The 13,452-nt window shown below is 42.2% G+C and overlaps 1 non-coding gene across 1 annotated transcript; it reads right to left on the bottom strand.

The window, feature by feature from the left end:
- Positions 1-514: 514 nt before the first annotated feature.
- Positions 515-582, bottom strand: LOC117078667. Its single transcript, XR_004435102.1, has one exon. It is a non-coding gene; the product is annotated as a small nucleolar RNA SNORD77 (small nucleolar RNA).
- Positions 583-13,452: the final 12,870 nt, after the last annotated feature.

Below are 13,452 nucleotides of genomic sequence, written 5' to 3'. Positions count from 1 at the left end.
ACCAGATAAGATGCACCTCAATAGTACCTCTAAATATAACAACTGTTCCATTTGTGCTCTCTAAATATAATCATTGCTTCCATTTTGCTGTAGATGCTTCCAGCCTTTTTAACTTGTAGGGAGTATTTACTTATTTTAAAAATTGTGGTAAGGCCGGGTGTGGTGGCTCACGCCTGTAATCCCAGCACTTTGGGAGGCTGAGGCAGGCGGATCACCTGAGGTCGGGAGTTCGGGACCGGCCTGACCAACATGGAGAAACTACATCTCTAATAAAAATACAAAATTAGCTAGGCATGATGGCACATTCCTGTAATCCCAGCTACTCAAGAGGCTGAAGCAGGAGAATCGCTTGAACCCATGAAGCGGAGGTTGCGGTGAGCTGAGATCCCACCATTGCATGCCAGCCTGGGCAACAAGAGTGAAACTCTGTCTCAAAAAGCAAACAAACAAAAAAATTGTGGTAAAATACAGATAACATAACATTTACCTTCTTAATCATTAAAAAAATTGTCCCAGATATATCAGACAAATATTAAATCTCTTGATGATTCAATCTGTTGAGCTATGCAACTATCATAGTACCCTTTTAACCGTGTTTACGTGTACAGTTCAATCGTGTTTAGTGTGTTCACATGGTTGTGCAATGAATTCCCAGAACTCTTTTCATTTACCCAAACTGAAAATTGATATGCATTAAACAAGAATTTCTCATTCCCTCCCATCTCCAGCCCTCAGCAACCACCTTCCCAAACTATTTCTTTCTCAGCTGTAAAATAGGGACAGTATTCCAAAAGGATTGTTATGAGACTTAAATGAGTTAAGTGTCATGGACTAAATGTTCGTGTCCCCCCAAAATTCAGATGTTGAAATCGTAACCTCCATTGTGATGGTGTGAGGAGATGAGCCTTTGGGAGGGTATTAGGTCCTGAGGATGAAGCCCTCATGAAAGGGATTAGTGCCCTTATAAAAGAGTCCCTAAAGAGCTCTCTAATTCTCTTTCTGCCATGTGAAGCTACAAGGGGAAATCGGTAGTCTGCAACCAGGAAAAGGACCCTCCCCAGAACCCATGCTGATCTATTTCTAACCTCCAGCACTGTGAGAATACATTTCTGTTGTTTATAAGCTACCCAGTCTATGGCACTTTGTTATACACCCCAAACGGACTAAGACAATAATGTATGCAAATTGCTTGCTATAGTGCTTCATACACAATTAAGTGCTCAGCAAATGTTAGATATTATTATTTATGATTCTGTCTTAATGATTTTTTTGAAAACACCATGAATTAACATGGGTGAAATGGGTATATAAACACAAATAAAGGCTATAATTAGAGAAAGATGAGTACGAAGGAAGTGAGCAACAAGCGATTGTATGTGGAAGAGGAAAGAGGAGAGGAGGATGAATATTCTTACGGTCTTATCATGGAGACAGGGAGTTAGGATGCAGGTCCTGGTCTACCTTGGCTTGATTGGTGGCTGTATATGGGCCTTAATTTCTACTTGCTTATTTCCTGTGGGCAGGGGCTTAAGAAACCTGGGCAATTTTCCATTTGTCTGATGCAGAGGTGGCACATAGCAGTGGGTTTTTGTTTAGCTTAATGTAAAGCATGTTATTTAAAAAGTAAGTTAGTCTTCAACCTTTATTAATTGGGACTTTCACATAAAAACCTGTATTTCAGGCTTCATTCACTTGGAAGATCCGCTAAAAAGTGGTCCTCATTTAATTGAGGCAACAATTGGCTGGACTGTGTAGATGATTTCATCTCAGCTCATATCACTCAATTATGTTACCTGCTTAGCCTCTGAGGAAGGTGGTCTGTAAGGTTAATCAGGCAACTTATTTTTTTCATATAATCAAACTCATATTCCCAATATATGATCATGACCACTGTCATGACACATACTGACAATTCTACCTTTTCTAGGAAACTTGATATCCTGGCTACAAATGTGTCTATAGATTATGTTCTCCCAGTTAGTACCTTCAAGAACTGTGAAAGGTCTAAGATTTTTTTTTAACTTTTATTTTAAGTTCATGGGTATATGTGCAGGATATCCAGGTTTGTTACATAGGTAAGCTTGTGTCATGGGAGTTGTTGTACAGTTATTTCATCACCCAGCTATTAAGCCTAGTCTCCACTGGTAATTTTTCCTAATCTCCTTCCTCCTCCCAACCTCCACCCTCCTATAAGCCCCCATGTGTGTCATTCCCCTCTATGTATCCATGTGTTCTCATCATTTAGCTCCCACTTATAAGTGGAAGCATTTGGAATTTAGTTTTCTGTTCCTGCATTAATTTGCTAAGGATAGTGGCCTCTGGCTCCATCCATGTCCCTGCAAAGGATGTGATTTCATTCTTTTTTATGGCTGCATAGTATTCCATGGTGTATATATACCACATTTTCTTCATCCAGTCCATAAGATTTTAAACAAACAAGTAAGTTTAGCACAGTTTTATAGATGCTAGTGAAGACATGAGACTCTGGGGTTAGAGACATAGGATAAGGACAGTTCATTCCTCACAGCAATAGCAGTAGCCAGAGCATCAGTATTTGTGCTGCTTCCCTAAGCCTAATTCTTACAGGGCAACCCAAAGAGGATCAGATGACACCTGCATGTGTGTGGGTTGCATTATAGGAGTGGGACCCTAAGCTTAGGGAGCTCATATCTTTTATAATGGTCAGTAAGCATACTTGACCTTTGCTCTAGAGCAAGCTTTTCTAGCACATGGCCCATGGGCTGCATGCAGCCTGAGACAGCTTTGAATGTGGCCCAACACAAGTTCATAAACTTTCTTAAAACTTGAGGGCTTTTGTGATTTTTTTTTTTTCTTTTGCTCATCAGCTGTGGTTAGTGTTAGTGTGTTTTCTGTGTGGCCCAAGACATTTCTGCTTTTTCCACTGTGGCCCAGGGAAGTCGAAAGATTGGACACCCCTGCTCTAGAGGGAGATATTATCTTTGCTATAATGGGACAATCAAAAAACCTGCCCTTTGCTCTGAAGGGAGACATTATTTCTATCTTCCAAGGCTGTTTGCTATATAAGAGGGATACATTATTTCTATCTTCTACGGCTGTTTGCTATATAATTATTCTGGAAAAGTTAGTCTGGAACAAAAGCAGTCAGTGCCTCTGCTTGTAAGATGTACGGAAACACCAAAGACCTGTGGAGAATTGTCTCCCAACATGCACCCAGCACCATTTGTCCTGTCAACTTTGCCTTCACTTTAGAACAAGTTTGCACTTACTAAAAAGGGAAACACTGATTCTTTACTCTCACACTTCACTCTGATACTGATGTGTGAAAGGTTTTTCAACACCAACCAGTTCTTCAACTCTCTGCATACCAACTGGGTATCCTACAATTAAATTCTGACATTAACCACCTGGAGTTAGTGCAGACACCATAGTTGAAGTCTCAGTCCCACAAAACTGCCCCCACTTCAGATGCCAATCATGAGAAATGGGTCCCCAGATGGCCCACACTTCTACCCAACTTGACTACATATTGAAGGTTCCCACAGGTTCAATAATTTGCTATAAGCTGGGCGTGGTGGCTCATGCCTGTAATCCCAGCACTTTGGGAGGCCGAGGTGGATGGATCACTTGAAGTCAGGAGTTCAAGACCAGCCTGTCCAACATGGTGAGACCCTGTCTCTACTAAAAATAAGAAAAAATTAGCCAGGCATGGTGGAATGAACCTGTAGTCCCAGTTACTCAAGAGGATGAGGCAGGAGAATCGCTTGAACCTGGGAGGTTGCAGTGAGCAGAGATCATGCCACTGCACTCCAGATTGGGTGACAGAGTGAGACTCCATCTCAAATAATAATAATAATAATAATAATTTGCTATGACAGAGTAAGACTCCATCTCAAATAATAATAATAATAATAATAATTTGCTATGACAGCTCACCGAACTCAAGGAACCACTTACATTTACCAGTTTATTATAAAGGATATAATAAAGGATACAGAGGAGCAGCCAGTTGAAGGGGTACATAGGGTGAGATCTGGAAGATACTGAGTACAGGAGCTTCTGTCCCAGTGGGAGTTGGGGTATGTCACTTTCCCAGCATGTGGATATGTTCACCAATCCAGGAGCTCTCTGAGCCATATACTTTAGGCATTTTAATGGTGGTTTCATCATGTAGGCATGATTGATTATTAACTCAATCTCCAGGCCCTCTCCACTCCCCAGAGGATGGGGGTAAGGCTGAAGGTTCCAAGCATCTAATCATGGCTTGTTTTTTCTGGTAACCAACTCCTAACCAGGAACTCACCAAGAGTCACCTCATGAGATCAAAAGATACTCCTATCACCCAGGAAATTCCAAGGGATTTTGGACCTTTGTGTCAGGAACCAGGATCAAAGACCAAATATTGGAACAAAGGATACACCTAGCACCCCATGGCTCAGGAAATTACAAGGGTTTTAGAAGCTCTGTGCCAGAACCAGGGGCAGAGACTTTATTTATTTATTATTTATTTGAGACGAGGTCTTGCTCTGGAGTACAGTGGCATGATCTTGGCTCACTGCAACCTCCTCCCCCCAGGCTCAGGCAATCCTCCCACCACAGCCTCCCCAGTAGCCAAGACCACAGGGATGTGCCACCGCACCCATCTAATTTTTGCGCTTTTAGTAAGAGACGGGATTTCATCATGTTGCTCAGATGAGTCTTGAGCTTCTGAGCTCAAGTGATCCGCCCCCCTCAGCCTCCCAAAGTGCTGAGATTACAGGCGTGAGCCACCATGCCCAGCCTATTTATTTATTTTTGTGTCACACTAACTTAAAGGTAACAAACAGGGAACATTATGGATGAAGTATACTGGGTATTCATTTGCTTATTAAGCAAATATTTATTACACACTCAAAATGATAAGAGATGTGCTAGGCCCCAGAAATACAAACTACAAAACAACCCACTCTTTCCCTTCAAGGTGCTCATAATCTAGTTTAAAAGTCAGGCAAGTAAATGGCAATTACAACACAGTGTAACAAATGCTACCTGTGGGCGAAGGAAGTCCTGGGTGAAGGGAAAGAGAGAAGGATGGTTTCCAGGAGGAGGGCTCATTTCACCAAAACCATGAAAAAGAGGAGTAGGAGTAAGGGGAATGAGAAGTGGGGAGAATTAGCCAGGATGTCAGGCAAGAGAGGAGAAAGAGGTAGGTTATGAATTGGCAGACTATGATGAGAAATTTGGATTTACAGGAGAACAATGTGGGAATAACCCTGGAGGCAGAGAGACCAGTCAAGAGGCTTTTGCAAGAGTCTGGACATGAGATGGTGCTGGGTTGAAATAAGAAAGTGGCAACAGAAATGGAGGGAAGAGGACACAGCTGAGTGATATTGAAGAGGTATAGAATTGATCAGACTTGATAATGAACTGGATGAGGCAATAAGGGGAGAAAAAGAATCTTTGTGCCCAGCGTTTGTCTTGGAAAACTGGGTGGTTGGTGATGGCATTAACTGAGTTAGAGAAGACAGGAGGAGAAGGACCAGGTTTTGGCTGAATATAACCAGTAGGTAAACAGACATATAAGAATCTTATGCCATATAAATTCAAGATATTATTTTTAATTGTTAGTATTACATTAATGCACTTTATACTTTAAAAATAATTCAACATATTAGATTATATGCAAATCAATAACTATCAAATACTATATATAGGAAGCACATAATGACTTGTACATAACTGACAGAGAAAAGTACAGCTAAAACATGCTGTGTGGGCATCCATTAAGTAGGCAACTCACAGACCTGAATGCAAACTCAGAGTACTTAACAGTGTGCTCTCTTCATACTCAAGTAAATCTTTTAAGGAAAGGAAATAGCACTTCATTTTAAGTCAGGGTGCCATTTCCACTGTAATTGCAGCTGACATATTACTAATGCACCAAGACAATTTGTGATTTAAAGAAAAAAAACCAGAAGTTCACTATATTACAGTTCATAATCACTAGGGCTTTCTTTGTGCAGTTCTAACTTTTAAAAAGCTTACATTTACCATCCAAATGCCATGATAAAATAGCTAATCTTGCCTGTGACGTTGTGATTACCAGAACAAGATAAAATTCCAAATTGTTAATGAACTGAGTGAATTTTAATTTGGGGACTTTGTAAGAAAGAAACATTCCCCATTAAATACTGTATATTTATTTATTGAGCTAAAAAAAAAATGAAGTGCTTCCCACCAAATCCTATAGTATATATTTGTCACAATCAGTGGAAACAGAAATGAGTACAACCAGGCATAATTGGAAACCAATTGTCCTTTCATCCATCACTAATGTTTCCAATCTGTTAAAGTCACGTTTGCCTTTTTCCAGGCTATGCTGTGGTTCATATTTCCCACAGACTCATCATGAAAGCATTGACAATAGTAAGTTTCCACTCATCACTATTCAGTCCTACCTTAATTACAGCACCAAATGAATAGTGAGGAAAGGAACATTGTATTATCTCACTGGTACAACAAGACAGATCATTTCAATCAGATCAAATGCAAGTTGTAGTTCAGACAATCACTGTCTTAGATTTTTTATTTGTATGATTTTTCTTTTTTCTAAATTTCAGCTCTAGTAGGACATATTCACATTATTTCCACTTTTTAAAAGCCACCACTATAGGAACATTTTGGAATGCTAAATATTTGCTTCCAAGTTGACATTAAAGATGGTAAGTTTTCTCCTGAAGAATATATTACAAACAATTGTTTACCTATAAGCCGTATTTCTTCAAATGCTTTCCAATCCATTTTCCCTGAAAACATAAAACCAAAGGTGAACAGCTCTTAGTAAATCATCTCATGATCCCTGAAATGCAGTAATGATTGAAGAAAAAGGGAGGGAGATGGTCAATGCTCTTCTGCATGTTACTGGGTAATCAAGTATCATTGATTATCTCTTCGATATAATGATTTCCTTTCTTTTGGGTATATACCCAGCAGTGAAATTTCTGGATCATATGGTAGCTCTATTTTTAGTTTGTTGAGGAATGATTGAGACTGGTTTTCACTTTGGAACCAACAAACCATTGCGTTCTTCACCTTTTCTAGTCTCCTCACTGAAGTTGAACAATTTCATGAAGACAAACATTGTAAGATATCTGATCTGTTGTTTCAATCAATGCCAGCAATAATCCTGGGGATCATTCCATACAGAACTTTCCAGGGTCAGCGCAAAGCGTCCACATCAAAATCATTATCTCTTTTATGCTTGGAAGCATTAGCCCCTGATAGGCCTCCAGATTCCAGAGGCTTAGCTGTTATTACTGTTCTGATCTCATTTGAGAGCATCTTATGTCTGGGGTGGTCCAGAATCTTCACGGCTTGAGTTTATCAGGTATAATTATTAGAACAGGTTCCAAGAACATAGTATAAAAACAGAAGAAAATGAGGAACAGCAGAGCAGAATGTAGAGATAATATCATCATGTGTTCTTGAGGCCCAAAGCAGAATCTTTTTTTTTTTGAGACAGTCTTGCTCTGTCACCCAGGCTGGAGTGCAGTGGCACCATCTTGGCTCACTGCAGCCTTTGCCTCCTGGGTTCAAGCTATTCTCATGCCTTAGTCTCCTGAGCAGCTGCAATTATAGGCACACAACCACCACACCTGGCTAATTTTTGTATTTTTAGTAGAAATGGGGTTTTACCATGTAGGCCAGGCTGGTCTCGAACTCCTGACCTCAGGTGATCCACCTGCCTCAGCCTCCCAAAATGCTGAGATTACAGGTGTGAGCCACCGTGCCTGGCTCCAAGACAGAATTCTAAAGTGCACTTCCAAGGGAGAGCAAGTCAAGTCTACTTTAAGGTTGAGAAGAGGGTCATTTGAAACTTGGGGAGAGGGTTCCAGGGGCAGGTTGCCCATGGGGAGGCTTCAAGGAGTCCAGGCAGCAGGAGATGGTGGAGACATTCACAGAGTGTGACGGGGAAAGACAAGTGGAAAGGGAAAGAAAAGTGTATGAAACGTATTTGTCTACTTGGGAAATTTCCCCTGCTTCAGTTCATAGCCACTAGACTATTTTGTGGTGTGTCACGGTTCTAGATACTGAGTGATCACTGCTGTGGGCCATGAGCAGAGCTTTAACAAGCAGTGGGGCTCGCTGATTACTTATTAGTAGTAGTAGAAATAGTAGAGAAAGGATCTCACTATGTTGCCAGGAGTTCAAGACCTCCTGGCCTCAAGCAATCTTCCTACCTCGGCCTGTCAAAGTGCAGGGATTACAGGCATGAGCCACCATGTCCAGCCTGATTTTCTTTTCATGATGTCGTGCATTTCCTCCATGTTTCGTTTTCTTCAGTTGCTCCAAGGTTACTCTCGGCTTTCTGCCACTTAAGAAGACAACCCAGCCCAGCCACACAGGTAAGACACTCAAAGGGGACTGACTTCTCAGACCACATAAATGCTAAGGATTCAAATGGGCCCGAGTGAAATTCTAAGGCACATTCTCTGGCATTTTTTCAGACATTACCAGATTCACTCTAGTCTAGAACATCAAACGGTCCATTTTAACCGTGCATTCCTCCCGAGACAAAGCATGTGTCTATAAAAGGCCCCTGCTGCTCAGTGAGAGGAGGGCGACCTTGCAGCGTACAGAAACCAATAAAGCACTTTGAGTCTGGCAAAACCCCAGCCCATCATGGCTCCTCAGATGTTACTTTTAGTTAAAAAAAAAAAAAAAAAAATCAGATGCATTTGCCATGGGAACAGCAATGGAAGGTCACTCTCTTCTGTACTTATTTTTATGTGTGTGGGTCGCTGAGCCCTCATCCTCCTCCGGCGGCTCTCTTCAAGCTACCCCCTCATTCCCATGTTGTCAGCCCTGCCTCTGCCTCTTCTTCCAGCCAGTTTCAGCTCACCCTCCAACTCTTCCCTTGCCCTCCCTCCCTTTGCTTCTTCTATCTAAGGGGCTATTAGTCTAACAGAAGCTTTCAGGGGGAAAGGCAATGAATATTGTTTTTGCAGAGGCAAAATCGGTCTTCTCTGTGAGCTGGACAGTGTTGCAAAGGCGTGGCTGGTCAGAAAGGGCACTGGTGCAGGAGGGAGGCAGGAGACCTGGGTCTAGTCCCAGCTCTGTCCCCAACCGGCAAGGAGACTAGGGACAAGCCACTTTCCTTTGGGCTCAGGCTTCCTTGTCTGTAAAACAAGGAAGTTCCCTATTTGTAGAAACTCAGGAATATTGTTAGTAATCAAGAAAATGAGTTTGGAGGGTTGAAGGCATAGTTGTCCTGAAAAAATCATCCTTTTCTAAAGCCTGAAATTAAAACAGTACAATTTTTTACATTGTAAAATTACTTGCTCATTAGAAACAATGAAAGCATCTCTCTCTCTCTCTCTCTCTCACACACACACACACACACACCACACACAATGAGAAAAGTCAGAATTATCTAAAATCTCTTCATTCAGAACAAGATTATTCTTAGGAGATCTATCAGTGTCGCCTTAATAAATCTTCCTTCTTTTTTTTTTTTTTTTTTTTTTTTTGAGACAGAGTCTCACTCTGTTGCCAGGCTGGAGTGCCGTGACATTATCTATCTCAGCTTACTGCAACCTCTGACTCCTGGTTCAAGCAATTCTCCTGCCTCAGCCTCCAGAGTAGCTGGGATTAAGACATGTGCCACCATGCACAGCTAATTTTTGTATTTTTAGTAGAGATAGGGTTTCACCATGTTGGCCAGGATGGTCTCAGTCTCCTGACCTTGTGATCTGCCCGAATTGGCCTCCCGAAGTGATGGGATTACAGGCATGAGTCACCGCACCCGGTCAGACAAATCTTCCTTCTAAAGGCACAGTGCCCAGAGAAGTCTTTAGCACCCCAAAGTAACAGATAAACGTTTGAACTGGCTATGTTCGTTACAGCATTATTTACAAAAGCCAAGATGTGAAATTAACCTAAGTGCCCATTAGTAAACGGATAAAGAAAATGTGGTATATACGCAAAATGGAATGCTATTCAACCCTAAAAAGAAGAAAATTCTGTCATTTGTGGCAACATGGATGAACTTGGAGGTTACTATGTTAAGTGAAATGAGCCAGGCACAGAAAGACCAGTACCTCATGATCTCACTCACATGTAGGATCTAAAAAAAGTTGAACTTAGAAGAGAGGTGGAATGGTGGTTCCCAGGATCTGGGGGTGAGGGGTATTGGGGAGATGTTGATTAAAGGGTACAAAGTTTCAGACAGAAGAAATTGGGTTTTTAGATTTCTTGTACAGTATGGTAACTATAGCTAATAATGTGTATTATGGCCAGGTGTGGTGGCTCACCCCTGTAATCCCAGCACTTTGGGAGGCGAGGTGGGCAGATCATGAGGTCAGGAGTTCGAGACTAGCCTGACCAACATGGCGAAACCCTGTCTCTACTAAAAATACAAAAATTAGCCAGGCGTGGTGGCACGCACCTGTAATCCCAGCTACTCAGGAGACTGAGGCAGGAGAATCGCTTGAACTCGGGAGGCAGGGGTTGCAGTGAGCTGAGATCTCGCCATTGCACCTCTCCAGCCTGGCATGAAGCAATACTCCATCTCAAAAAAAATAATAATAATGATAATAATAATAGTGTATTATATATTTCAGACTTGCTGAAAGATTAAATTTCAAATGTTCTCACCACAGAAAATAATATGTGAGGTGGCGGATATGTCAATTAGTTGATTTAATCATTCCCCATTGTACGCATATATCGAAACATCACATTGCCCCATACAAAAACGTACAATTTTACTTTGCCAATTAAAATACATAGTGAAAAGCTTCAATTGCCTAAATACTGAACACATTCTGTGCAATAAAAATCAACAGAAACAAAGGTAAGGATTTATGTGTCATATTTATCTTGTGTCAAATCGACCTGGTGAAGTAGAATAAATTTGGGACGTGAAATTAGAATAACAGCGTGCTTGTCCTAACCCAGCCTTTTATTGGCTATATTTGTCAGAGTCAAGCTGTTTTTTTCTCCATTTGTTCCTTGCTCCCTCAACAAAGACATGTGCACGTGCATGCACACATGTACATGTACACACACAGATCTTCCTTCTCCTTTTTTGCCCTGACTGGGTCCCTGGAGATTAACCTTTATGGACTGCATTACCCTTGGCCTAGGGCTTTTTATTAAGTTTGGTCAATGGGAGGCACCAACTGGAGACAGGAGGGTGGGAGGAGAGAAAGGTGTATTTATTCTCCACCTTCTATCTCTCCCTCCCTGGTAAGACGTGATTTTGACAGTTCCTTTGTTCCAGTGTCTATAGCCACAGCTCTGCTAGGAAGCCCTTCTTCCAAGACTGCAGGTCTCATCTTCTCTGATAATCCTTACTGCCTCCCCTTGCCCTTGCTGGCCCAGGGAAGGAAAGGCCACAGCAATTCCCCACCATACTCTATCAGCCTGCCCACATCAATGTAAACAATCTCTTCATTCAACTCCCTTTGGTTACCCTGTTGAGTGCACCATCTGTTTCCTGCCAGGATCCTGCCTGATACAGAGTCTAGCCAGTAAACAGAACCCTCTTGAGTGTTTAACCCAGAGCACTTTAATGCAGGAAGCTGGTTATTCAGGTAAAGGAATTGCTGAGAAGCCAAACAGGCCACTTGGCAACTCAGAGATTAGCAACAGCAGGAAGCCACAAAAACAGAGGGAGAAGGGGAGGAGCCCATGACCCAGGCACTGAGGAACAGGAGTCAACCAGTGAAAGCTGTCACCAGGACGGGTCTGTCCTTGAAGGGAAAAGCCATAGCCCCTGTGGGAGAAGCCATTAAAGGCAGGGAGGGGTGGTCTAGCTTTCCCCTCCGAACCATTCCTTCCATTGGCTGCACCCAGGCAGCCGACACAGGAGCTTACTCAGAAAATTGGCCTGCAGGGGTCAACCCTCCTGCCCTACAAAGTGGAACTGGAAAACGATACAAAAGTAAATTGAGAGCAAGTAGGTCCAGAACCAGCATAATGGCTGTAACACCTTGGGCTAGTTACTAAACCACTCTGAGCTTTCCTTTCCTTACATACAAAAGAAGATGGTTAATACTTTACTTATTTCATGGGATGCTCTGAACCAAAATGAAATGAGCTAGAGGATGTAGGAGTGTTTGGTAAATTCTGAGGTGCTACACAAAATAAGGTGTCAGAGGGTCCTGAAGTTTATGAGCCTGTCAGTTTCTAATACTATCACTTTCATTCTTGGGCAATTGCTTTTAGTGTAATACCTCAACCAAAGAAATACCTTTGCCAGATCCATTCACTTAAACTGCCTATGAGCCTGTTTTGCAAGGAAAGGCAATTAAAGCGCAGGCTCACGAAATGGAACCATTTGTTTGTGACCAGGGTCTACTGGCTACCAAATCAGGAGGTCTTCAGGGGGGCTCAGCTACTGTCTTGCTCAGCCCGGACGCATCCTTGAGCATGTGTGCCAAACCCATCGTGGCACACTGAGAAAAGTGTGCCCCCTTAGCAGTCCCCATACCAGGCAGTCTCTAGGGAAGGATAGCAGAGAGCCAGATGGAAAACAGACACATCTCTACACAGGATTAACTTCTATGTCCCTGGGCTTTGGGGAAGCCAGAAGCCAAGCTGGGGAGTCAGCCGCCTGCACACAATCGCCACCTCACCAGTAGGGATGCATTTGCTCGGCACTTGTTTATGAGGACGGTGGAGACTGCCTTCAGTATCTGCCTAGTCCTTCCACCTTCAGCCATTCATTTCTCCTCTGATCCTCTTCCCTGGTGAATCCTTTTTTCTTTCCACCTTTGTTTTAATATTCATCTTCAAGAGGGATCTGTAGCCAGGCTTTCGAATCAGTGTACTACATTCCCTTGGCAGTGGTTTTGGAATGTGGCTACATTTGGAAGCACCTTGGGAGATTTAAAAAATCCCAATGTCTAGGCCATACCAATATCAGAATCTCTGGAAGCTGGAGCTACACAACTGATTTTTTTTTTAGCTTTTATTTTAGGATCAGGGGTACATGTGCAGGTTTGTTATGCAGGTAAATTGCGTGGCATGGAGGTTTGGCATACAGATAACTTCATCACCCGGGTAATGAGCATAGTACTCGATAGGTATTTTTTCTGATCCTCTCCATAGTCCCACTCTTTACCCTCAAGTACACCCCAGTGTCTGTTGTCCCCCTCCTAGTATCCATGTCTTCTCATTTTTTAGCTCCCACTTATAAGCAAGAGTATATAGTATTTGATTTTGCATTATTTGCTTAGGATAATGGCCTCCAGCTCCATCCTTCTTGCTGCAGAGGATGTGATCTCTTTCTTTTTTATGGTTGCATAGTATTCCATGGTGTATAGTACCACATTTTCTTTAGTCTACCACTGATGGACATTTAGGTTGATTCCATGTCCTTACTATTGTGGATAGTGCTGTGATGAACGTACGCATGCATGTGTCTTTATGGTAGAATGATTTATATTCTTTTGGGGGTATACCCAATAATAAGATTGTTTGGTCAAA

This window comes from Trachypithecus francoisi, unplaced genomic scaffold (genome assembly GCF_009764315.1).
Source record: "Trachypithecus francoisi isolate TF-2019V2 unplaced genomic scaffold, Tfra_2.0 Lachesis_group6, whole genome shotgun sequence".
Lineage (NCBI taxonomy): Eukaryota > Metazoa > Chordata > Mammalia > Primates > Cercopithecidae > Trachypithecus > Trachypithecus francoisi.
This window is presented reverse-complemented; position numbering and strand designations above follow the sequence as displayed.